At 33.6% G+C, this 26404-nt stretch overlaps 1 long non-coding RNA gene across 1 annotated transcript; it reads right to left on the bottom strand.

Annotated features, from left to right (window-relative positions):
• Positions 1-1462: 1462 nt before the first annotated feature.
• Positions 1463-2522, bottom strand: LOC140872965 (uncharacterized). The gene is made up of 2 exons (XR_012147951.1): positions 2355-2522; positions 1463-2153 (listed from the first exon to the last, which is right to left on the bottom strand). It is a non-coding gene; the product is annotated as an uncharacterized lncRNA (long non-coding RNA).
• Positions 2523-26404: the final 23882 nt, after the last annotated feature.

Genomic DNA, 26404 nt, shown 5'->3' with positions numbered 1-26404 from the left:
GCCGGTATTCACGTAGGTACCTACAGTGGTTGCTCAAGAGATTAAACCTCTACACACACACACATACGTATATATATATATATATATATATATATATATATATATATATATATATATTCACTTTATGTGTGATCAGCAATCACCGTGATCAGTACTTATATGAGCACCACTGAGGTGACATCCTCTACATCCAATAGATAAACGACACGTCAGCAGGTGTTTTGATTACAATGAATAGACATAAATTTTCAAACCCCTTGGTATCTGATTCCGGGGCACGTTCCCCCATGTTCACAAGATCGTGCTGAGGCCGAGATGTGGGCCACGTCCCTGCATCGTGGCCACTACCCGAGTATCTTAGGATGGTCACCGACCTTGGTATCCTATAAATACACCCGACGGAGGTAAAATAAGGGAGATCAATTCATTCTCACAAACACTCTTAATACTCATTTAGTCATTTTCTCAAGCATTCTCTTTCGTTCTGCATGAATATCTCAATGACTTGAGTATTGGACTGGTCACGTCGAAAACCCTTTTGACGTGACCAATACAATTTTCGTGTTGGAGTGCATGTAGACCATCTGACTCAGGTGTACTCTACAAGGCCAAGAGTACTCGGACTCACTATACCAAGTCAAGAGTCCCCGAGCTCACTATACCGGTCAAAAGTACTCACAAAAAAGGGACACATTCCACTCAGGAAGTTGCCAATCACCCAATTTTCTCGAGATGCATAAATTTATGAGTAGGTCTCTTATGAGACGGGTCAACCCTACCCATATTTACAATAAAAAGTAATACCTTTGACATAAAAAATAAATTTTTAATGGGTATCCCAAATAAAAGACCAGTCTCACGAAATTGACCCGTGAGACCGTTTCACAAAAAATTTTGTGCAACTTATAATTAGGGGTGGGTTTTCGGTATACCGTATAAAAAATATTGGCATGAAAAAATTCATACCGGTACCGATATCGAAATTTTAAAATGTTGGTATGGAAAAAATTCATATTGGTACCGTATAAATACCGAAAAAAAATTCAATATATCAAAAAAATGTCTATATTTCGAAAAAAGTTCGGTACGGTATCACGAAAAGTCGGTATTTAAGCTCGGTATCCCAGCCCTATTTATAATGTTAGTTTGGGAAAAAATAAAATGAATTTATATTTTTAGCATACTTTCCCGCAATTATTATTTTATTAAGTTTGAATACTTTTTAATAAGTAATGATATCTCTTTCTTGATTATATACTTATTTTTTTGACAGGTATTATATACTTAATTAATAACTACAAACGTTTTATATAAAATATGATTAAAGTGAAATAGTAAAACATCATATTCTATATATATATATATATATATTGTTATTGTTATCGTATCATTTTTTTTTTCATAAAACGATGAAATTATTATTTATTGCACGACTTACCTCTGTGTGTGTAACATAAATACATAATACAAATAAACATTCCATTACAATCTCACGGTATATAACATCGAGGATATTAGAGTACTACATCACAATGAAGCAACTGCAAATTTATTCCTTATTTTCTTATTATAACTGCAAATTTATTAAAACTTGAAAATCATACCTTAATTTGCATGGCAGCTGCAAATTTATGAATCCTTTGAGCCGTTAGGTAGTATATTGGAGAGCTTCTAAGAAGCATTTTTCGACTTTTCTTTTACAAAATATCTCAAAATTTCAAAATTTTATGAAGTAAAAGTTGAAAAATACTGCTTCGTAGAAGATCTTCCAAACACTACCTTAATTAGTCGTTGAAGGGATACGCTTCGGCGCCGCGACTCGTGATAAGTTCCCTAGCTTTGGTTGTGATGGTCTGGCCTGATGGGCCGATGGCGACGAGCTTGGGGATGCCATGCACCTCGAACAAGCGGCTCAACGACGGCTTCCTTTGATCGCCGAATGGGATAGCGAGCCATGGCATGGACGAGAAGAATTCGTCGAAGGAAGTTTGGTCTCTGTCACTTGAAATGAACACCACTTCAACTTCTTTGCCTTGTTCTTTCATCTTCTGATAAGCTTCTACGAGCTTTGGTAGGAAGGCACGGCAAGGGGGACACCAATGGGCCGAGAAGTATATAAGCACGGTTTTCCCAACAAGATCACGCACTGGAATCTAACCCCCCCCCCCAAAAAAAAAATAGAAATTAATTAATAAGGAAAATAATATATGCAACCCAGTATCGAAAACCCCTTGCGTACGTCTGTTGATCCCTTGTATTTTCAAATTCTGAGTATAAGTACTATTCTTTTTTCATAAGTGATTTTTAGCTATTAGAGGAGTAGTGTATGCAATTATCCCTATATTACGTAGTACCTGGGCACCATCTTTTCCGATCACAAAATCGCAATCGCTTGACACCAAAATTGATTCAAGAGTCTGTGCTTCCATTTTCGCCTTCGTTAATGAGATGAAAATGTATCGATGAAGCTGTACGTCTCGAACAAGAACCTGGGATTGAAACAGCTAGGGATAAATAGAAAGGATATAATATAATGAGATTTGATCCCCCGCACCCTAGGGTGCGGGGAATCCGTGCACACCCCGACTCAAAAAAATTCCGATTCACTTGAAATTTTTACGGTAGGATCGTTTAAAAAATACGAATCCAACGATATATCATATGCTACAAATTTCAATCTCAATGGCCGGAATCGTGAAGATGACAAAAAACTGCACATTTAACCCCATTTCCGGCCATCTTCACGATTTCGGCCATCGAGATTGAAATTTGTAGCATATGATATACCGTTGGATTCGTATTTTTTAAACGATCCTACCGTGAAAATTTCAAGTGAATCGGAATTTTTTTGAGATCGGGGTGTGCACGGATTCCCCGCACCCTAGGGTGCGGGGGATCAAATCTCATAATATATATATATATATATATATATATATATATATATATATATATATATATATAGATTTAGATTTTCTCGTGGACGGAGACTTTTGAGAGTCTTCTCCCGTAGGGTCATTGTTTAGATTATCATCATAAGTTGAGATTAGTTAAGCGCCGGCGTTTATTCTTGGATGATGCTTACTTTGATACATTACATGTTAATTTAAGAGGACTTTTGATTGATGGTTTATTATTATTATTATTATTATTATTATTATTATTATTATTATTATTATTATTATTATTATTATTATTATTATTATTATTATATTCTATATTTATTTTAGCCATGGAAAATAATTTTTTGATTCAATAAATTTTCGTCTTGGAAAAAATAGATGACAATCGATTGATCAAGGTGAATAAAAAGACCATGTATAAAACGTCTAATTTCGCATTGATTAGATTTTCTTTGTGGAAGGAGATTTTTTAGTGTCTTTGGAAGATTTAGGAGAAAAGAAAATTTTGACCCAGTCTTCGGGCGTAGGTCATTGTTTAGTATTCTCACAAATTATTCTTCTTAAATTGGACGTTTGATACATGGTTATTATTATTATTTTTTTAAACCATACATGGTCTTTTTATTCACCTTCTTTATATTTATTGTCGGGAAAATATTTTTTTTATTATAATTATTTATTAGATGACAATACGGTTCATTTCACGTCACAATATAACAATCAAAGTAAACTTTGATATGAGAAGTACAAACAAATTATTAAATTGCTAAGAGTTTCAATTTATTATATATTTTCAATTTCTCCTTTTTTTTTATAAGAATTAACCCGAGTTCTTCAATGATATTTAATATAATAATTTATTAACTTCGGAGTCATAAAGTACTTAATTGTATTAATTAATATAATGATTTATTAATTTATCACTCCATCTATTTGTACTAAAAACCTTCAAAATAATATTAAGTTTAATTTTCATAATAAATGTATATTTTTTATAGTTCAATAATATTTTAAAAAATAAATGTCAATTGATATGATATAGTAATAATATGATGTATATGAAAAATAAAAAATCTTTCTTGTGACCCTTCCCGAATAATCTACTACTTGATTTAATAAGCATGCAAGAAAAATAACTTAAGCAAACCGATAAGCGAATTAAATAGCAAAAACTAAAACTGGGTTTACAAACCAAACCAGCGGAATACAACCGATGACTAAAACCAAAAGCGGTATAGATACTGTTAATACAACCGAATCGAAAATCAATACCAACATCACGGGATAATATCCAAAATAGTCCTGTAAGTTTGCTTGTTTTGTGGTTTGGTCCTGTAAGTATTCAATTTTAGGTTTTGGTCCTGTAAGTTTAGTTATATTTTGGTTTTTAGTCCTTTTTCATTTTAGCAATGTTTTTTAATTTATAACCGAACCAATGATTAAACCGATCTAACTTAAAAAATGATCAAAATGGTTGGAATGTTTTAACCGAACAGTCGGATTGGAAAATCGTTTATATAATATAATTAATAATATATTTTAAATTATAAAAACCTAAAAAATTTATATAAATAAAAAAATATATATTTATCGTAGTTTGAAAACTAATTAACTATATAAATATATTCAAAAAAATTATAAACTTTAATATTAATAAATAATATTTTTAACGAAGAAAAAATTTCAAATAATCATATATATATAAAAAAAATATTAAATTAAGGTTTTAAAATAAAAAAACTATTTTTTTTAAAAAAAAAAAATCAAAAAACCAATTTTCCGATTCTTGACCAGTTCTGCTTGTTCAACCATTAAAATAATTTTTGAAAGTGTTTCGGATCAAATCAGTGATCGGTTTCGGATCGAACCGGTTGAACCAGTCGGTACAGTCCGATTTTGAAAACATAGCATTTAATTGTTGATGTCACAACAAACACATCATCATTTCTCAATGCTACTAAAGTATTTTTAGTTGTTACGTCAGCATTTTTTGATGTCACGTCAACACTCTATGAAAAAAGGACTAAAAACCAATTATAACTTAACTTATAGGACCAAAATTCAAAATTAAATACTTACAGGATCATAACACAAAATGGGTAAACTTACAGGACCATTTTGACTATAACCCCCCAACACCACTGAACTAACAAAAATTAACTCACTACGACCACAACTCCAACTCCAACTCCAACTCCAACTCTCAACCCTATCTCGACCCACCGACGTCGTCCAACCTGAGACTGCCTCGTCGAGTAGGGTGTCCAAGAAACAAAACACAGGACGTGAGCGACTAAGCTCAATACGATAAGCACGAGTATACAAACGTAGTGTGATGTATGCAAATGACGGGGTACTGGTCATCACAAGTCCTGCTCAGTCTAGGCGCCAATAAACATGTAGTACCATCTGGGGTCAACTCATCTGGGTACATCCACACACTCGTCATGATCACCGTAGCATCAATCTCCGTCATCACAGTGTCTCCCGGTGTCTAACGATATAACAAGAAATATAGGTCTGAGCGACCCTACTACAAAGGCTATCTCGAAGGAGGCACGACTCAACATGAATATGCATTTGCAGCATAATATATCAAAGCATTAAAACATGTATCATAAAATATAAAATGCAACATATAAACATGCATACTCACTGGCTATCTCAGTCAGTACATATGTACCTCACTAAGATAGTCCTACTAGCACCAGTTTAGGGTCCAAGCCTACAAGCCAATATTTACCATATCACTATTACTAATCTAAAAGCCTTAACTAGGCCAATAGATACTCCCTAATGCTATTAGGGATCTAGGGTTATACTGTGTCCATCGTTAGCTTTTTGCTGTCGAAGGCTCTAAATCCTAGGCACAGCTCCGCTGCGGCTTTGGAAATTCCTTGCTACCACCTGGGCCTCGCCTATATGGCTGGAAATGCCCAAGAAACACTAAGATTGGAGAGAAAGGTAGTGAATTGACAAGGAAATTATGAGCCTCGCATGCCTTATTTATACGCGACGATCGGAAGCTCCGATCCCCACTCCATCTGCTCCGCTCTCCATATGCCAACCACGTTTCTAGACTGCACTGATCGGAAGATCCAATCCCATCTTTGGACGTTACGATCTCATGCATACGATTGCGTGTCTAAACGCTGGTGAAACCTCACTAAGTGCGCATCGCCTAACCTTCGAAAGCTCCGATCACACGTTCGGAAGGTCCAAACTCACCCTTTGTTTCCGATTTCCAGCTGCTAGGGTTCGGTGCTTCCGAACCTACCTATATATCTCTCAGGTGCAATATTTTTAAGATCCTTGATCCATTAATTTTGTCGAATTGTTCCTTCAAATCTCCCCATACAACTAATATATGCATCAGAGGAATGGACAATTCTTCCAAAAAATTATTTGGAGACAATGTTCATTAAACACGATAATACAAATACATTGCAACTTTCCCACTCATGCGATGTAACATTACTAATGGAATTTGTTATTTGCTCGGAGAGCACTTGGCATTTCTAGGCTCCAGAAACTATAAATTTCCACTCCAATCAGCTTATCATTTACCAAATGAATCATGCCAGGAGTATCAGAGGATCGATGAATATACAGAACTAAAAAATATTGTTGAAGTTAGTGTTGTTTGCCATTAATGTTCAAATCAATGAATTAGTCACCAACATTCTCGAATTCAAACCCTAGGAGCCAAAACCTAGCTATTGATACCTTATTAAGAATTGAATATTTTCAGAGAAAAATTCTCGAATTCTGAAAGATGAAAACTTCTTTTGTTATATTTTTGAACCAAAGTGTCTTAAATACATTTCGTAAAATGATGAAGTGGCAACTGAATATAAGTGTTACAACTAAAAGTACAAGTGTGAGGATCTTAATTAATTTCTTCTATTTTTGAAAGTAATGTCCATAACCAACATTTTGTTGGATTTTAGAATTTGGTTTTATTACACTAAGGTTTAGTGTTTGATTATTTTGGTTCAATTGCTGAATTGATACAGAAAAATATTGACAAGACATTGAGTTGTCTAATAACATGTCAACAATTAGACTAAAATAGCCAAAAATTAAAAGTTAATTAGTGTACCAAAACCAACTTGAAAACTTAAATTACCAAAACCCGAAATTATACAAGTTAGTGAGTCAAAAAAAATTGTTTTTCCTTTTATATTTGACAATTTCCCATTGTTGGAGATCAAACTCTAGAGTTTCGGTGATAACAAAGTCAAAACAAAACCAAGTAAATAAACTAATCGGACTCGTCAAAGATTAAAGATTAAAGATTTCAATATACGAAGGTTACCAGATCAAAGTTCCGTGATGAAATCAAGATACAGGATCAAACACCACAAGACATATATCTTATTGCACCAGATCGATTGAAACAAGGTCCGATAGTCATCAACCAGATTGAAGCCTCACCCTGAAGTAACCGTTGCTGAGATTGTTGGAGAAAACGACAAAATCATTTAATAAGATTTTGAACGTTGATCGGCCTACGTTTTAAAGTCAAGATCTGTGAGTTATTTATTGAGATATGCTGGCGGCCCAATATCAAAAATTGTTGGCGGCTCACCGGCTACTTTTGAAGACTATAAATATTCAAGCATTTCGAAGATTCAAAATACGAGACCAAGAGTGAAAAATTACAAGCAATCAAAATCAAAGTCGAAAAAGCCTTCACTTAACACACTAAATCAGATACCCACTTCATCAGATCAAAGTCTCGATACTCTGAGTTAGAACACACTACAGATCGATCGAGCTCAAAGAACACTTCAAATCGATCCAGATCAAAGCTACAGCTTTCCAGATCAAACCATTGAAGCATACTTTGTTGCTTCACTTTGTAAACTCTAAGTAGAAAAGTTTTTCTGCTTCGAGTAAGAGTATTGCTAGGAGTTCCTATCAAAAGGATTAATTGAATTGGATTTGTATAAAGGGATTGTATAATTCAAAGTCTTCTAGTGGAATCTTTCTGAAAACAGAAGAAGGGGTGACGTAGGAGAATTCATCTCCGAACATCCAGAAACAACTCTATCTCTTTACTGCACTTATTTCATTTCATCTGCATTAGTATTATTAAGCATTCAATCTGTGAGGAAGATTACTTCCGCCTGACTTATTCAGATCTTTCAAGCAGATCAAAAGTTTTAAGCAACAAAACTTCTGTCTAATTCTTACAAATCAAATCGAAGAACCCGCAAAATTTTTAATTGTGTATTCACCCCCCCTCCCCCCTCTACACATATTTCGATCCTAACAAGTGGTATCAAAGCGGTTCTTGCTTATCACCTGAATCATCTATTCTCTATGGCATCCCTAGCTATGACATCGTTCAGTAAAATCCCTATGTTTTCAAAAAAAGATTATGATGACTGGAAAATTCGTATGCAGGCACATCTATCAGCATTGGATGATGATATGTGGTTCGTTGTAACAGATGGACCAATGAAGATTATGAAAGTCAACACTGTTGTTGTTATTACTGAAGGTGCTCCTCAGATGATAGAAAAGCCTCGAGCTGAATGGACTTCTGAAGACAAAAGGAAAGCCAATCTTGACAATGTAGCCAGAGACATTCTATACAAAATTCTGGACAAAAACATGTTTAGCAAGATCAAAAGCTGCACTACTGCCAAAGAAATATGGGAAAAGCTCACTCAATTATGTGAAGAAAATGATCAAACAAAGGAAAACAAACTCATGGTGGCCATTCAAAAGTTTGACAATATCAAGATGAAACCAGGAGAAACGATGAATGAATTTGACGAAAGATTCAGTAGTAACATGATCGAGCTAAATGCACTTGGAAAAAGTTACAGCAATCGTGAAGTAGCACTCAAAGTCATGAGAGCTCTACCACGATAATGGGATGTAAAGACAATCGCTATGAGGGAATCCAAAGATCTCAATAAGATCGAACTACATGATCTATTTGCAGATTTTAAAGCTTATGAATTCGAGCTGGGAGTTCGAACTGAGGAAGACACATCAACATCACAAGTTACCAAAGCTCTCACTGCAGCAGATGAAACTCCAGTAACCAAGACTGCAGAACAAATCAGTAGCGATGCAATGTCACTATTTGTCAAAAAGTTTGGAAGATTCATGAGGAAGAATCACAATAACTTCCAAAGAGCAAACAGATCAAGCTTCAAATCAAAAGAACCAGCTGAAGAAAATCGAGCTTGTTACAACTGTGGAAAAGAAGGATACTTTATAGCGGATTGTACCAAACCTAAGAAGGATGAAAAGAGAACATTATACAAAAAGAACTCAAGGGAAGAAAGAAAGAGATTTAGCAGAAAGAAAGAACAAAAAGCTCTGTTAGCAGATGAAAGCAATAGCAAATGGGCAGAATCAGACTCCACTTCATCTGACTCAGAGACATCATCAAATGAAAGTGAAGAAGAAGCTGTCAAATGTCTTATGGCTAATAACTCTGACATTTCAGACAATGGAGAGGTACTTGACTTTACTTCTGATGAATTTAGTAAGGAAGATCTTATTAATGCATTAAATGAGATGGTTATTGAATATCGCAAACTATCTCACAAGTTCGATGAAGTCAGAACAAATGGAAAGGGCACAACAGATAAGTCAGATCAAAGTAACTCAAATTAGTATACTGGATCAGACAGTCTAAAGGCTCAGATAAATTTGTTAATGGCTGAGAACAATGATATGAGAAGTAAGCTGCAAGAAACTTTATCTGAAAATCAGAGATTAATAGATCTAGTAAAATCTTGGAATAAAGCATCGATATCCTTAGATAAACTTACAGAAATGCAAAAGCAAGCTGGTGATAAATCCGGTCTAGGTTATAGCACAAATGAAGGAAGTTCATCTACTTCAACCATTCAATCGTGTCTGGAAAATAACAGCTCCAAGTATCTGAAGTTTGTGAGATCCAGCACGATATATGAACCAGAGATTCCTATGACATATTCAATACCTTATCAGAGCAAACTCTTACACAGAGGGCTGGGATATGTTGATCCAGACAGATCTAAGTCAGGATGGACTAGACCTAGATCAAATTGGTCTAGAAATGGTTCTGAAAGACAAAGAACTTCACCAACTCAACATAAACCACATTCTAACAGCTCTTATAGAAAGTATTGGAAGTCAAATAGGAATAATCGATCTGATCACAACACTTGGCACACACAGCACAATGCACAAAAATCATCAGATAAATTTATAATTCCCAAAGGACAACATCATGGAAAGACTGTGAGGATAATCCAAGTATGGATTCCAAAGAGATTAATCCAGCGTGGACCCAAGTAGGAATGGGGACCAAAGTTATTTTATTTTATTTTTGTAGGAAAACAAGGGCGAATTGATCAAGCAAATAGTCTGGTACCTTGATAGTGGATGCTCAAGGCATATGACAGGAGACAGAAGAATGTTATCTGAATATACACCAGGACCAGGACCTAAGATTACCTTTGGAGATAATTCTAAAAGTACAACCATGGGTAAGGGTAAGATTATTCAAGGAAATATCCACATTAAAAATGTATTACTCGTAGAGAATTTAAAGTATAATCTGATTAGTATTAGTCAATTGTGTGACTATGATTATTGTGTGGAATTTCAAAAGCACACCTGCACTGTAAAAGATCAATCTGAACAAATCATTATGACAGGAGAAAGAAATGGAAACACTTATAAAGTTAATTGGTCGGATCAACCAATCACTTCAGTCTGCCGGATAGCATCAAAGATGAACCAACATTGGTTATGGCACAAGAGACTAAATCACTTGAATTTCAAAGCTTTAGCCAATCTGAGTAAACATGAATTGGTTACAGGTCTGCCTAAAATCGAGTTTTCAAAAGATAAAATTTGTTCTGCATGCCACCTAGGTAAGCAGATCAGATCAACTTTCAAAAACAAAGGATGTAAATCATCTTCCAAAAGATTAGAACTATTGCACATGGATCTTTTTTGTCCTATTCCAGTAATGAGCTTAGGGGAAATGAAATACACCCTGGTTATTGTTGATGATTTCTCAAGATTTACTTGGGTGATATTTTTAAAATCTAAAGATCAAACTGCCACCCAATTGATTAAACTTCTTTTAAGACTTCAAAATAAGAAATCACAAACGATTGATAAAATTAGAAGTGACAGAGGAACCGAGTTTACAAATCAAACTCTGTCTACTTATCTTGAAAATCATGGAATCAAGCATGAGTACTCTGCAGCTAGAACGCCACAACAAAATGGTGTTGCAGAAAGGAGAAATAGAACTCTAAAGGAAGCTGCCAGAACAATGATTGCTGATTCAGGTATTTCACAAAATTTTTGGGCAGAAGCTGTTAATACAGCTTGTCATACTCAGAAAAGATCAATGATTAATAAAAAAAGTTGGAAAAACACCTTATGAGATCTGGTATGGTAAAGTTCCAGTGATATCATACTTCAAGGTATTTGGTTGCAAATGTTTCATTCACAACAATGGTAAGACTCATCTGACTGCACTCGATGTCAGATCAGATGCTGGTTTGTTTCTTGGATACTCATCTGTTAGTAAAGCTTATAGAGTATTTAATATTAAATCTCTAACAGTTGAAGAATCAGTACACGTTGTTTTTGATGAAATGTCTGTTACTAATGAATCTTCAAGCCTAAATGATCTCAGTAACAGAATAGAAAATGCAAAGCTTGACTCAGAAGATGAAGAAGAGATTCAGATCATAATTCCTTTTGAACCAGTTCAAATTGAGGAACAGATACCAGAAGAACCACCAATTAACAATGAGATTCCAACAAACACAGATCATATTGAACATCACAATGATCAAGATCAACAACGGAACACAGATCAACTTGGTCCAAATTACAGATGGTCCAAGACTCATCCACCAAACTTGGTAATAGGTAATCCATCTGCACCTTTGAGAACCAGAGGTCAGATGATTAATGAGTTAATGCATGCTGCTTTTATTTCTCATATAGAACCTAAGAAAGTAGAAGAAGCTCTTCTTGACAGTAATTGGATAGAAGCCATGCAAGATGAATTGAATCAATTCGAAAGAAATTCTGTCTGGCATTTAGTTCCTAAACCTTCAGATAAATCTATAATAGGAACTAGATGGGTATTTAAAAATAAACTCAATGAAAGTGGTAATGTAGTAAGAAATAAGGCTCGATTAGTAGCACAGGGTTACAGACAAAAGAGGGCATTGATTTTGATGAAACCTTTGCTCCTGTAGCTAGACTTGAAGCTATTCGAATTTTTCTTGCTTATGCTGCTTTCAAGGATTTTAAGGTATTCCAGATGGATGTTAAAAGTGCATTTCTCAATGGTCTTCTCCAAGAAGAAGTGTTTGTAGAACAACCCCCAGGATTCGAAAGTCAAACTTATCGAGATCATGTATTCAAACTGGATAAAGCTCTTTATGGGTTAAAACAAGCTCCACGAGCTTGGTATGATACTCTTTCACTTTTTCTTAATGATCATGGTTTTACTATTGGATCTGTAGATAAAACTCTTTTTAAGTTTGTCAAAGGAGATCATACTTTATTAGTACAAATATATGTTGATGATATCATATTTGGGTCATCTAACCCCAAATTATGCAAAAAGTTTTCTAAGATGATGCAGGAAAAATTCGAGATGAGTATGATGGGAGAACTAACATTCTTTCTGGGATTGCAAGTCAGACAGATGGAAAAGAGAATATTTATTAACCAGGTCAAATACACAAAAGAACTTTTGAAGAAATTTGGAATGGAGAATTGCTCTACTACTAGTACCCCAATGAGTGCTTCAATCAAACTGGACAAAGATGAAGCTGGGCCTTCAGCAGATCAAACTCTATTCAGAGGACTTATAGGATCTTTACTTTATCTGACAGCAAGCAGACCAGATATAATGTTCTCAGTCGGTCTATGTGCAAGATTTCAATGTGATCCAAAGCAATCTCACTATATTGCCGCAAAGAGAATCCTAAAATATCTTAAGGGAACTCAGAATGTTGGATTATGGTATCCAAAAGATTCTAGTTTTAATATAATTGGTTACTCAGATGCAGATTATGCAGGTTGCAGAATTGATCGTAAGAGCACAAGTGGGACTTGTCAATTTCTTGGTGACAAGCTTATTTCTTGGTTCAGTAAGAAACAAACATCTATTGCTACATCTACAGCAGAATCAGAATACTTAGCCGCTGGAAGTTGTTGTGCACAATTGCTCTGGATTCAACAGCAAATCAGAGATTACGGTGTTGATTCATCTGAATCACCTATCTTCTGTGATAATACAAGTGAAATTGTTATCACATACAATCCGGTTCTACATTCCAGAACAAAGCACATTGATATACGTCACAATTTCATCCGAGATCATTTTCAAAAGAAAGATGTTCGTGTGGAACATGTTTCAACTGATTTGCAAGTTGCCGATATTTTCACCAAACCATTACCCGACGCTAAGTTTTCTTATTTTCAAAATGTTCTTGGTTTAATTGATATTGATTAAATTAAGCACATGTTTAGGGGGAATATCTGCTTAATTCTTATATCTGCTCATTCCAGTACATTTAACAGATGAAAAACATAAAACTTATTACATTTCACTCATTTGTCTCATAAGCTACTCGAGCAAGATTTATTCTACTACGCATCTCTCGGCTCCAGTTGATCATCCAAGCACTTAGGGAGCCTTGACCATTGCAGACATCATCCTCAAATCAAATGTTCTGCATTTCATCTCGCTCTGTGAGGAGAATGACAAGCCGAACTCCAGAAGACTTCAAGACATCTCTAGTATTTTGAGTACCCAGCATGAATTTACACCACTGCATCCTAGAACAATTTCAACGACGCATTGCAGGAGTCAATGGAGGAAGATTGGGACGACGAGGACAGCAAAGGGAATCAAGGAAATGCCACATTCTCATTCCTTGCTCAAACACCCTCCTCCTGTATAAATCCTTCTGGATCTCATACTCTTGTTCAACAGATGGAACAACGGTGTTATTATTCTCACTTGCCATTTACTCTTACTGTTTTAAACTATATGTTGTTAGTGCCTTGTAACTTTGCTTCTTATAGGGACAGATCAATAGATGACAGGACATCAGCCGCATCAGCCTCTTTAAACGTCCAATCAACTTCTACTCATTTATTACGGGAAATTCAATTTGATCTGCCTAGATCGTGATAATCCTTCTTGAGATTCTCACACCTATTGACTTTATTTTAAATTTAAATGCCTTTAACTCTTCTATGCAAGAAAATGAACAGTCATTCTTTTCATTTCAAACACATTATGTCCAATCACTGTTTGTCACGATATTCTATGCATATTTGCTTTAAGATAGAATCCTGTTTGAATCATTACTTTCTGACCATTTTATTATTTTTCGAAAATAATCTTTCATCCGACTAAAGATGAAACGTTTATCTGAACTTTCATCTAGATAGTTTGTTTTTGCTTTTTCTTAAGTTTGATACTGGTTACGATTCCTTAAGTATTGTGTTCACTTTAACAAGTTTCAATTGCACACACAAAACACAAAAATAGGAGATAATCATAATACTTCATTGCAGAATACAAAGGTGTTACATTACATTCATCATACTAACTTAATATCCTAGATTTTTCCTCATTGGCCCCCAGACCCTCTTTCTCACATCAGCATCCAGACGCCACACATTCAACCACTCCAGCACGACCGGATCAAAGTGCCTCCCATTGAACTCACTCGAATTGATCAGATGAGTGAGGAGCTTCACTTCCTTCATGTACATCAGAAAGAAAACACCCTAATTCGTGAGGATCTCCTCAACGCTTATGGAACCCAGCAACTCTATGTACTTGTCCTTGTGATCCTCAAGCTTGCAAACATCCTCATGCTTGCGTGGAGGAAACGGCGCCTGCTGATACATCCGGATTTCTTCCACTTTGAACCAGAGACGCATCACCCACTTCAGAATGAATTCCTGAAGTTCTTCCTTGAACTCCTCGACAGACAGATGAGAACTCATTTTCTTTATCTGATTTTATGGTTTGATTATGAAACAGGATACTCGGAAGTTACATCCGAGTGGTCTTTTTATAAGGGATTTCTGTCGCTTAGGATTCTCGATAAATTATTAAAATATTATTATTTTTTTAACCGCGTGCATAAAAATCTCCACCGCATTTTTTTTTGAATTTGAATTAATGATTACGTCATCTGACACGTGCTTAGTTTCTTAAAACTTATCGAAAAAGTTGCCTCTTTAAATAATTCGCATTCTCTGAGCCCTAATTTGCTCCTTCTTCGCAAAGAATAGATTACTCGCATTTATTTTTAGATTTTTCAGGAACAAGATGACGCCCATTACCCAAAACGTTCTTCTCATCGATTTTCACACCATATTTGATCTAACAGATCAAGGAATGGTGGATATGTTCAGAACAATTGAAGCATCTGGGCTGCGGAAATTTCTCGAAGGCGGGAAATTGCTTTACAAGCAAGCCCTACCCAAGTTCTTCCAGACGGCCAAATTTGAAAAGGACTCCATCTCTGCAACTCTTGGTGGAGAATCTGTCCGCATTACATCTACCCTCTTCACTTCTTCATTCTATTTGCCAAGACAGGGAATCACTGATTTTTCAACAATCTCTGCTGAAACAAAGAAGCAGATGAAGAGCATGTACTCCTTGACAAACAAACCAGTCCGCATTCCTTGCAAGAAGAAGGAATTGAAGATGGAATTCAGGATTCTGCACGATATTGTGGCCAAATCTCTTCTGGCCAAAGCAGGTTCTTTCGATGCAATTACATCTGAAAAATTTGATGTTATGGTTGCTATCTCTGCTGGTATTAACGTAAATTGGTCAGTTGTTCTGTTCAATGTTCTATCTGCTATGATAACTGCACCTACAGAACAATCTCAAGGATTTGCAGTTCAGATCGGAGATATCTTGAATGATCTGAATGTCCATCTGGGACCCTCGTCTGCACTTCATCCGTACAAGACTTTAAATGAAAGAGCCATAGATGTATACAAAGCTAAGCAGCTGATTATTTTCAAGCGTGGTTCATCTAACTCGGATGAGATTGAAGATTTAACGCTCCAGGATGAATCCAAGTCCTTGGCCATCATATCAACAAAGGAAGCTACGCCTCGTAGGAGAACAGTTCCCAGAAGAAAGACTACATCAAAGAGAAAAGATTTGATCTATTCATCTGAGTCCGAAACTTCTAAATCGGATCAAGTTACTCCTGCTGTTATTATCACACCTCATCCGCAAAAAAGAAGAAGAATAGTCAAGCTTCCTCCTCGGATTCCACTGCCTATTCCACCTGCACCAGTTCCAGCTATTCCCCTCTCCTTGGTGGAAAGTGTTGTTCCGCCGGTGACTCAGCTTAACATTTCTATACTTCAGTCCGGATTCTTCAAACAGCCTGATGATGTACCAAATCTACTGTCAAACATTCAAAGGATTATTGATCTAACTGCTGAACACATTATCAAAAATGTGGATATAAAAATGAAGTTGTTTGACAAATGGGTCTTTCATCGGACTGAGGATCATTTCTCCAACATCAAGGAATTGAACACACTGGACAGAATTGCAGCACTTGAAGATAAAATCCTTGAATGGGCTGAAACTAAAATTGTGTCTAGAGCCTTGAACAGAAGAGAGTTTGTTCAACTTAGGCTACGGAAAAGCACTCTTCGAAACCACATTCGAACACAGAGAGCCAAGTTCAATCCAACCAGTCTAGATATCTTTGATAAGACCGCCGCATTTAACCAACTGGAGAACGATGCTAATCTGATGACAGCAAATGCTCAACTTATGAGACAAGAATTTCCATCAGAAGCACCAGTTAGAGTTCAACCTTCATCTTCGGCTCCTCCGTCTGATACAGATGAACAATCCCTGATAGATGAACTTATTCTCTCTGCAGAACCAATCAATCCAAACATTTCATCAGCTAAGGATACTTCTGTTCCAGAAGAATCAATGATCATTGAAGTTGTCCCTGTAGAACAATCAGATGTGTTCCTTTTTTCTCAAGAGCCATTAACCACATCTCACATTGAAGATTCTTCATGAGATCAGCTCTTGGATGCACAACAGACTGAGCAATCTAGCTCTCAGGCACCTCTTTCTCATGAAGATGAAATGGAGATACCGCGACATGCGTCCGTTCCTCTTGATGCACAACTTGTTGAGAATCTCATTTCATCCACCGAACATGCTCCACAAGAACCACCGCTCAAGACCTCTGCTCCAGATAAATCTTTTACTGAAGAGGTATCCATGACTGAAGATGTTCCCTTTGACACTCACGAATAGTCAGCAATTTTTGACCTTGATCTGTATACAGCTCTTGTTCCATTTGTTCCTAGAAAGGAACAGTGTCTTGACTTGTCTGTCATCTTTGAGAAGGATAGCTCATCTGAACATTTGGTCATGGATTTTCCACCTATCTTTCAGATAGTTCGGACTGATCTTATTCACAGTATCTTCAGACCAATTACCATTATGTTCCAGGACAAGTTGGATCTTTCATCTGCTACTCTCTCCGAAATATCTATCTCACTACCAGATAAGTCATCTGCCTCAATGAAAGATGTTGTTGTTAAGCCTGTTGCTGCTCCTACCTCACTGCTTCAAATTTGTGATTCTATTTCTTCTGATGCCACTGAGCCTTCTTCCTCTCATCCGATTGATGTCAGACCAGATCAACACTTGACTAATTCACTCACTCAGCTCTCTACTATAATCGATGAATTTCAAGCTAATCAGATGCAAACTTCTACTGAGCTTCGTGATTTTAAGTCACATGTACTGACAATGGTGAATAACATCAGTGAATCTGTCTTGAAAATTCGAAAGCAACACATTAACGAATATATCAATATTATTGGGAAGCTTGAAAGCCTTACTGCCTCCACTGAAGCTCACAACAAGCAGATTCATGACACCTTTGGTACCCAACTCACGGTTATTCTTGACCTTTTATCTGAGGGTGGTGATGCCAAAAAGGGGAAAAAGGTTACCTCGTCAAGAGCCAAAGGCAAGGGAAAGAAGTAAAAATTTTCAGATCAAAAGAAAAGCAAAGTCAAGCAGATCAAGTCAAGTAATCCTCTGAGAAATTAATTTTCGACATTTATTTTGTCTAAAATTATTTGATCTATGACAGAAAATTTTGGAAAGATTTTCGATCTATCGTCTTCATAATATTTTTTGATCTGAATATTAACTTGGTTTTGACATCACCAAAAAGGGAGAAATTATTAGAGATCAAACTTTAGAGTTTCGGTGATAACAAAGTCAAAACAAAACAAAGTAAATAAACTAATCGGACTCTTCAAAGATTAAAGGTTAAAGATTTCAATATACGAAAGTTACCAGATCAAAGTACCGTGATGAAATCAAGATACGGATCAAACTCCACAGACATATATCTTATTACACCGGATCGATTGAAACAAGGTCAGATAGTCATCAACCAGATCGTAGCCTCACCCTGAAGTAACCGTTGCTGAGATTGTTGGAGAAAACGACAAAATCATTTAATAAGATTTTGAACGTTGATCGGCCTATGTTTTAAGTCAAGATTTGTGAACTATTTATTGAGATATGCTGGCGGCCCAATATCAGAAATTGTTGGCGGCTCACTGACTACTTTTGAAGAATATAAATACTCAAGCATTTCAAAGATTCAAAATATGAGACCAAGAGTGAAAAATTACAAGAAATCAAAATCAAAGTCGAAAAAGCCTTCATTAACACACTAACTCAGATACCCACTTCATCAGATCAAAGTCTCGATACTCTGAGTTAGAACACACTACAAATCGATCAAGCTCAAAGAAACACTTCAAATCGATCCAGATCAAAGCTATAGCTTTCCAGATCAAACCACCGAAGCATACTTTGTTGCTTTACTTTGTAAACTCTAAGTAGAAAAGTTGTTCTGCTTCGAGTAAGAGTATTGCTAGGAGTTCCTATCAAAGCATTGATTGGATTGGATTTGTACAAAGGGATTGTATAAGTCAAAGTCTTCTAGTGGAATCCTTCTAGAAACAGAAGAAGGGGGTGACGTAGGAGAATTCATCTCCGAACATCAAGAAACAACTCTATCTCTTTACTGCACTTGTTTCATTTCATCTGCATTAGTATTATTAAGCATTCAATCTGTGAGGAAGATTACTTTCGCCTGACTTTTTCAGATCTTTCAAGCAGATCAAAATTTTTAAGCAACAAAACTTCTGTCTAATCCTTACAAATCAGATCGAAGTACCCGCAAAATTTTTAATTGTGTATTCACTCCCCCCCCCCCCCCCCTCTCTACACATATTTCGATCCTAACATATATCATTAATTAAATTTACTTTCCAAAAAATGCAATAATAATTCCACATAAAATTCGAATTCCCAAAAAAAAAAAGAGTTAATTCCGGCTAAAGTTTTCTGCAAAATTCGAACACTTCCAAATTGAGATGAAATAAAAATCAACAAGTATATTTACATCCATATTAAAAACATATATTATATACATATATATCAGTAATTAAATTTACTTTCCAAAAAATGTAATAATAATTCCACATAAAATTTGAATTCCCAAAAAAAAAACAATTAATTTCGGCTGAAGTTTTCTGCCAAATTCGAACACTTCCAAATTGAGATGAAATAAAAATCAACAAGTATATTTACATCCATATTAAAAATATATATTATATACATATATATCATTAATTAAATTACTTTCCAAAAAAATGTAATAATAATTCCACATAAAATTCGAATTCCCAAAAAAAAATTAATTAATTCCGGCTGAAGTTTTCTGCCAAATTCGAACACTTCCAAATTGAGATGAAATAAAAATCAACAAGTATATTTACATCCATATTAAAAATATATATTATATACATATATATTGTTGGAGATCAAACTCTAGAGTTTCGGTGATAATAAAGTCAAAACAAAATCAAGTAAATAAACTAATCGGACTCTTCAAAGATTAAAGGTTAAAGATTTCAATATACGAAAGTTACCAGATCCAAGTACCGTGATGAAATCAAGATACGGATCAAACTCCATAGACATATATCTTATTACACCGGATCGATTGAAACAAGGTCAGATAGTCATCAACCAGATCGTAGCCTCACCCTGAAGTAACCGTTGTTGAGATTGTTGGAGAAAACGACAAAATCATTTAATAAGATTTTGAACGTTGATCGGACTACGTTTTAAGTCAAGATTTGTGAGTTATTTATTGAGATATGCTGGCGGACCAATATCAAAAATTGTTGGCGGTTCACTGACTACTTTTGAAGAATATAAATACTCAAGCATTTCGAAGATTCAAAATACGAGACCAAGAGTAAAAAATTACAAGCAATCAAAATTAAAGTCGAAAAAGCCTTCACTTAACACACTAACTCAGATACCCACTTCATCAGATCAAAGTCTCGATACTCTGATTTAGAACACACTATAGATCGATCAAGCTCAAAGAAACACTTCAAATCGATCCAGATCAAAGCTACTGCTTTCCAGATCAAACCACCGAAGCATACTTTGTTGATTCACTTTGTAAACTCTAAGTAGAAAAGTTGTACTGCTTCGAGTAAGAGTATTGCTAGGAGTTCCTATCAAAGGATTGATTGGATTGGATTTGTACAAAGGGATTGTATAAGTCAAAGTCTTCTAGTGGAATCTTTCTAGAAACAGAAGAAGGGGTGACGTAGGAGAATTCATCTCCGACATCCAGAAACAACCCTATCTCTTTACTTCACTTATTTCATTTAATCTGCATTAGTATTATTAAGCATTCAATCTGTGAGGAAGATTACTTCCGCCTGACTTGTTCAGATCTTTCAAGCAGATCAAAAGTTTTAAGCAACAAAACTTCTGTCTAATTCTTACAAATCAGATCGAAAAACCCGCAAAAATTTTAATTGTGTATTCACCCCCCCCCCCCTCCCCCCCTCTACACATATTTCGATCCTAACATATATCATTAATTAAATTTACTTTACAAAAAATGCAATAATAATTCTACATAAAATTCGAATTCCCAAAAAAAAAAAAATTAATTCCGGCTAAAGTTTTCTGCCAAATTCGAACACTTCCAAATTGAGATGAAATAAAAATCAACAAGTATATTTACATCCATATTAAAAACATATATTATATACATATATATAAGTAATTAAATTTACTTTCCAAAAAATGTAATAATAATTCCACATAAAATTCGAATTCCCAAAAAAAAAAATTTAATTTCGGCTGAAGTTTTCTGCCAAATTCGAACACTTCCAAATTGAGATGAAATAAAAATCAACAAGTATATTTACATCCATATTAAAAATATATATTATATACATATATATCATTAATTAAATTACTTTCCAAAAAATGTAATAATAATTCCACATAAAATTCGAATTCCCAAAAAAAAATTAATTAATTTCGGCTGAAGTTTTCTGCCAAATTCGAACACTTCCAAATTGAGATGAAATAAAAATCAACAAGTATATTTACATCCATATTAAAAATATATATTATATACATATATATTGTTGAAGATCAAACTCTAGAGTTTCGGTGATAACAAAGTCAAAACAAAACCAATTAAATAAACTAATCGGACTCTTCAAATATTAAAGGTTAAAGATTTCAATATACGAAAGTTACCAGATCAAAGTACCGTGATGAAATCAAGATACGGATCAAACTCCACAGACATATATCTTATTACACCGGATCGATTGAAACAAGGTCAGATAGTCATCAACCAGATCGTAGCCTCACCCTGAAGTAATCGTTGCTGAGATTGTTGGAGAAAACGACAAAATCATTTAATAAGATTTTGAACGTTGATCGGCCTACGTTTTAAGTCAATATTTGTGAGCTATTTATTGAGATATGCTAGCAGCCCAATATCAGAAATTGTTGGCGGCTCACTGACTACTTTTGAAGAATATAAATACTCAAGCATTTCGAAGATTCAAAATACGAGATCAAGAGTGAAAAATTACAAGCAATCAAAATCAAAGTCGAAAAAGCCTTCACTTAACACACTAACTCAGATACCCACTTCATCAGATCAAAGTCTCGATATTCTGAGTTAGAACACACTATAGATCGATCAAGCTCAAAGAAACACTTCAAATCGATCCAGATCAAAGCTACAGCTTTCCAGATCAAACCACCGAAGCATACTTTGTTGCTTCACTTTGTAAACTCTAAGTAGAAAAGTTGTTCTGCTTCGAGTAAGAGTATTGCTAGGAGTACCTATCAAAGGATTGATTGGATTGGATTTGTAAAAAGGGATTGTATAAGTCAAAGTCTTCTAGTGGAATCCTTCTAGAAACAGAAGAAGGGGTGACGTAGGAGAATTAATCTCCGAACATTCAGAAACAACCCAATCTCTTTACTGCACTTATTTCATTTCATCTGCATTAGTATTATTAAACATTCAATCTGTGAGGAAAATTACTTCCACCTGACTTGTTCAGATCTTTCAAGCAGATCAAAAGTTTTAAGCAACAAAACTTCTGTCTAATTCTTACAAATCAGATCGAAGAACCCGTAAAACTTTTAATTGTGTATTCACCCCCCCCCCCCCCGCTCTACACATATTTCGATCCTAACATATATCATTAATTAAATTTACTTTCCAAAAAATGCAATAATAATTCCACATAAAATTCGAATTTCCAAAAAAAATAAAGAGTTAATTCCGGCTAAAGTTTTCTGCCAAATTCGAACACTTCCAAATTGAGATGAAATAAAAATCAACAAGTATATTTACATCCATATTAAAAACATATATTATATACATATATATCAGTAATTAAATTTACTTTCCAAAAATGTAATAATAATTCCACATAAAATTCGAATTCCCAAAAAAAAACAATTAATTCCAGCTGAAGTTTTCTGCCAAATTCGAACACTTCCAAATTGAGATGAAATAAAAATCAACAAGTATATTTACATCCATATTAAAAATAAATATTATATACATATATATCATTAATTAAATTTACTTTCCAAAAAAATGTAATAATAATTCCACATAAAATTCCAATTCCAAAAAAAAAAGTTAATTCCTTTCGAACACTTCCAAATGGCCCCTTTTTTAATTAATGTATAAATATGATATTATTGTGTAAAAAAATTAATATAACTTTTCAACTTTGAGATCAAATAATTACCTCCCAATTGCAAAACCAAATGGCCCCTTTGTTTAGAGTTATTCGAGAACTAGAACCTTCTCAATGGCAAACGACGCTCAAATTAAGGTTAATACGATGTTATGATCTGTCTCCGTATCAAAACAAGAAAGATCGCACCTTTGAATGCATATTTCATGATGTTAAGGTATCATAAATTTTGTGATTTATATCTAACATCTATCTATCTTCGATTAATTATAATTTTTTTTAATTTTTCAGGGAGCACGCATTCATGCAACCATAAAATATGGTGTGATTGAAAAATTGAAGCCAAAACTCAAAGAAGGCCGTCTTTATGCTATCAAGAATATGATTGTCGCCGAGAACAAAATGACGTTGAAGACCACCTCAAATAAATACAAAATCAATCTTATTGATAAAATAAATGTATGCGAGATAAAAGATGATCATTTTCCGACAAAGATATTTGAATTCAAAAGCTTCAAAGATTTGAAGAACTCGGATATCATTGATGAAAATGAACTTTTTGGTATGTTTTATTATTATTATATTTTATTTTATTGTGTTGTTGGATCAATTCGATAATTTGACAAATTTATGTGCATATCTTTTTTTACAGATGTCATTGGCGTAATGGTTTCAAGAGACAATCCTTAAAAAAAAGAAGTTAATGGGCGTCCTACCAAGTTGATTGATTTTGTTATTGCAGATTTAGAGTAAAAATTAATTATTTTTAATTTAATACCTTTTTTTAATTAATAATTTTAACATCGAATGGAATCTATTTTGTATAATTTATTATTTATTATTGACAGGTAAAATAAAATACCATGCACTTTGTGGGGAAATTATGTTGATGAAATGATCAACTTTTTTTTACTATTAATGGTGATGATCCAGTGATAGTGGTTCTTCAAATGTGCCGTGCGAGAATATACAAGGGAGAAGTGAGCATTTCAAATACATTTTATGTCACAAAGTTGATATTAAATGGTGAATTTGAGAAAATAAATGAATTTCGAACCAGGTATTCTATATATTTATTTTTTTATGATATTAAAATTTTAATAAATTGTTTTTAATTCTTTACATAAAGTCAATGTTTGCAGTAAAATTTGATTCCTTGAGAATACTAACCATATTTATGACAAATACTTATATCATTTTAGATAATCCTTATATTAATTTGATTCTTTTGCAATATTTACATATATTTATCTACATACTTATATTTCTGTCCATAATTAAAAATAAAAAAACAAAATTATAGAACATTTTTAATTTTGATTTGATCACAATCACTGTATAAATATATTTAACATTTAAACTTCAATCAAATAGTCACCACATAGTCAGTCACCAGTCAGTACAGACAAAATGACACCATTATTTAGATTTATTCGTGAAATAAATCTTTCAGACTGACATTGGACATTGAAATTAAGATTAACATGATGTTACGATCTACCTCCATATCAAAACAAGAAAAACCCCACAATGGAATGTATATTTCAAGATATTGAGGTACATGTGATTTATATTTATTTTCTATTAAAATTACAATTATGTTTTTTCTTTCTAACTTTTTTAAATTTATTTTTATTTTCAATCTCACTTCGATTAATTATTTTTTTTCTCAATTACAGGGAACGCGTACATGCAACCATCAAAGATAATGCCATTGACATATTGAAGTCAATACTCAAAGAAAGATGTCTCTATGCTATCAAAAACATGATCGTTGCGCAAAATAAAATGAAAATCAAAATCACAACGAACGAATACAAGATTAATCTCATCAATAAAACAAATGTATTCAAAATAGAAGATCATAATTTTCCGTCAAAAATATTTTAATTCAAGAAATTCAAAGATTTGACGAGCGCAGAAGTCATCGACGAATCAGAAATTTTTGTTATATTTACACTCGAAGTTTCGTGTAATTAAATGATCTTAGCATTTATTATTATATCTTAATTTATGTTAATTTATCACTGTCTTTTTTTTTCTAGATGTGATTGGGGTAAATATTGTTATTTTAATATCTTATTTTTATGGTGATTATGAATGTTAATTCAGATATATTCCATGTATATTTATAACTTTTTAGGCACCACAAGTTACCATGCACTTTGTGGGGAAATTTCATGGATGAAATGATGACATTTTTTTTATTACAATTGTATTGAAAATAATTGATGATCAATCACATAAAAAAAATATTTATATACACATAAAAAATATACGATGTAGATCGTATATTGAAATTTAGCTTTTTTTTAACAAGAGAGATCGCATGTTGTAATTTATCTTTTAAAAATATTTCATCAAATAATTAATGAAATTAAAAATATTTATAATCTAACACACATAAAATACAATTGTTTCCTTACTAGCTTTTTGAAGGTAAAAAGAAATATTTTTAATTTTGTATGCATTGAAAATAAAAATAATAAAAGAAGAAAACTTAAAAATAATTTAAATTAATTTTTATTATAATAAAAATAATATTTATCGGGTTTTATGAGAGTATATACTTCTGAAAGAATATTTCCAATTAAAACACACATATAAGAGGAAAACATGATAGATATTAAACAAAGATAATTTATTATGAACATAATTTGTTCTTTAAATTCGAAGAAAAGTATAATATTCTATCTTTTTAGTTAAAATTTAAAATTTTAAACCATTTATAATTTTTAAACTCCGAACAAATTGTAATATATTTTTTTAATTTTTGCAAAAACTTTTTGTAAAAAAACTTTTATATTTGGTTTTTATGTATATACACTTAAAATTTTTATAATCTTAACAAATTCAATAAATTTATCTATATGAAAATTTTACTCACTATATTAAATTAAAATAATAAAAACGTTTAAATATGATTTGTAAATAATTATTTTGGTTTATTAAAAAATAAATTTAAATAGTTTCCTTTTATATATTGTTAAAAATGTGTTAATGAAAGGATGAAACAATATTTTTTGGAATTATAAGATTTTGTGAGACATTGCGTTATAAAATCCTAAAGAGTTGTAGTATATAATGATGCTAGAGAGAAATAGAAGTTCCGAAATTGTATTGAAGATACCATAATTTGGTCGTCGAAATGATCTATATACACTTAGGGGCAGCAAACCGTATCGTACCAAAAGTGTATGTCATATCGAAAAATACGTAATAAATTTTTTTATACCGATATCGTACCAAACATTTTGATATACCGAAATCGGTGTACCGAAAATTTTGGTACATATAATTAGCATACCGATTATACCAAAATTTTAAGATATACT

The sequence above is a fragment of the Henckelia pumila genome, unplaced genomic scaffold (assembly GCF_033568475.1).
Source record: "Henckelia pumila isolate YLH828 unplaced genomic scaffold, ASM3356847v2 CTG_517:::fragment_1, whole genome shotgun sequence".
Lineage (NCBI taxonomy): Eukaryota > Viridiplantae > Streptophyta > Magnoliopsida > Lamiales > Gesneriaceae > Henckelia > Henckelia pumila.
The sequence above is the reverse complement of the archived record's forward strand: the minus strand, read 5'-3'. Positions and strand labels throughout refer to the sequence as shown.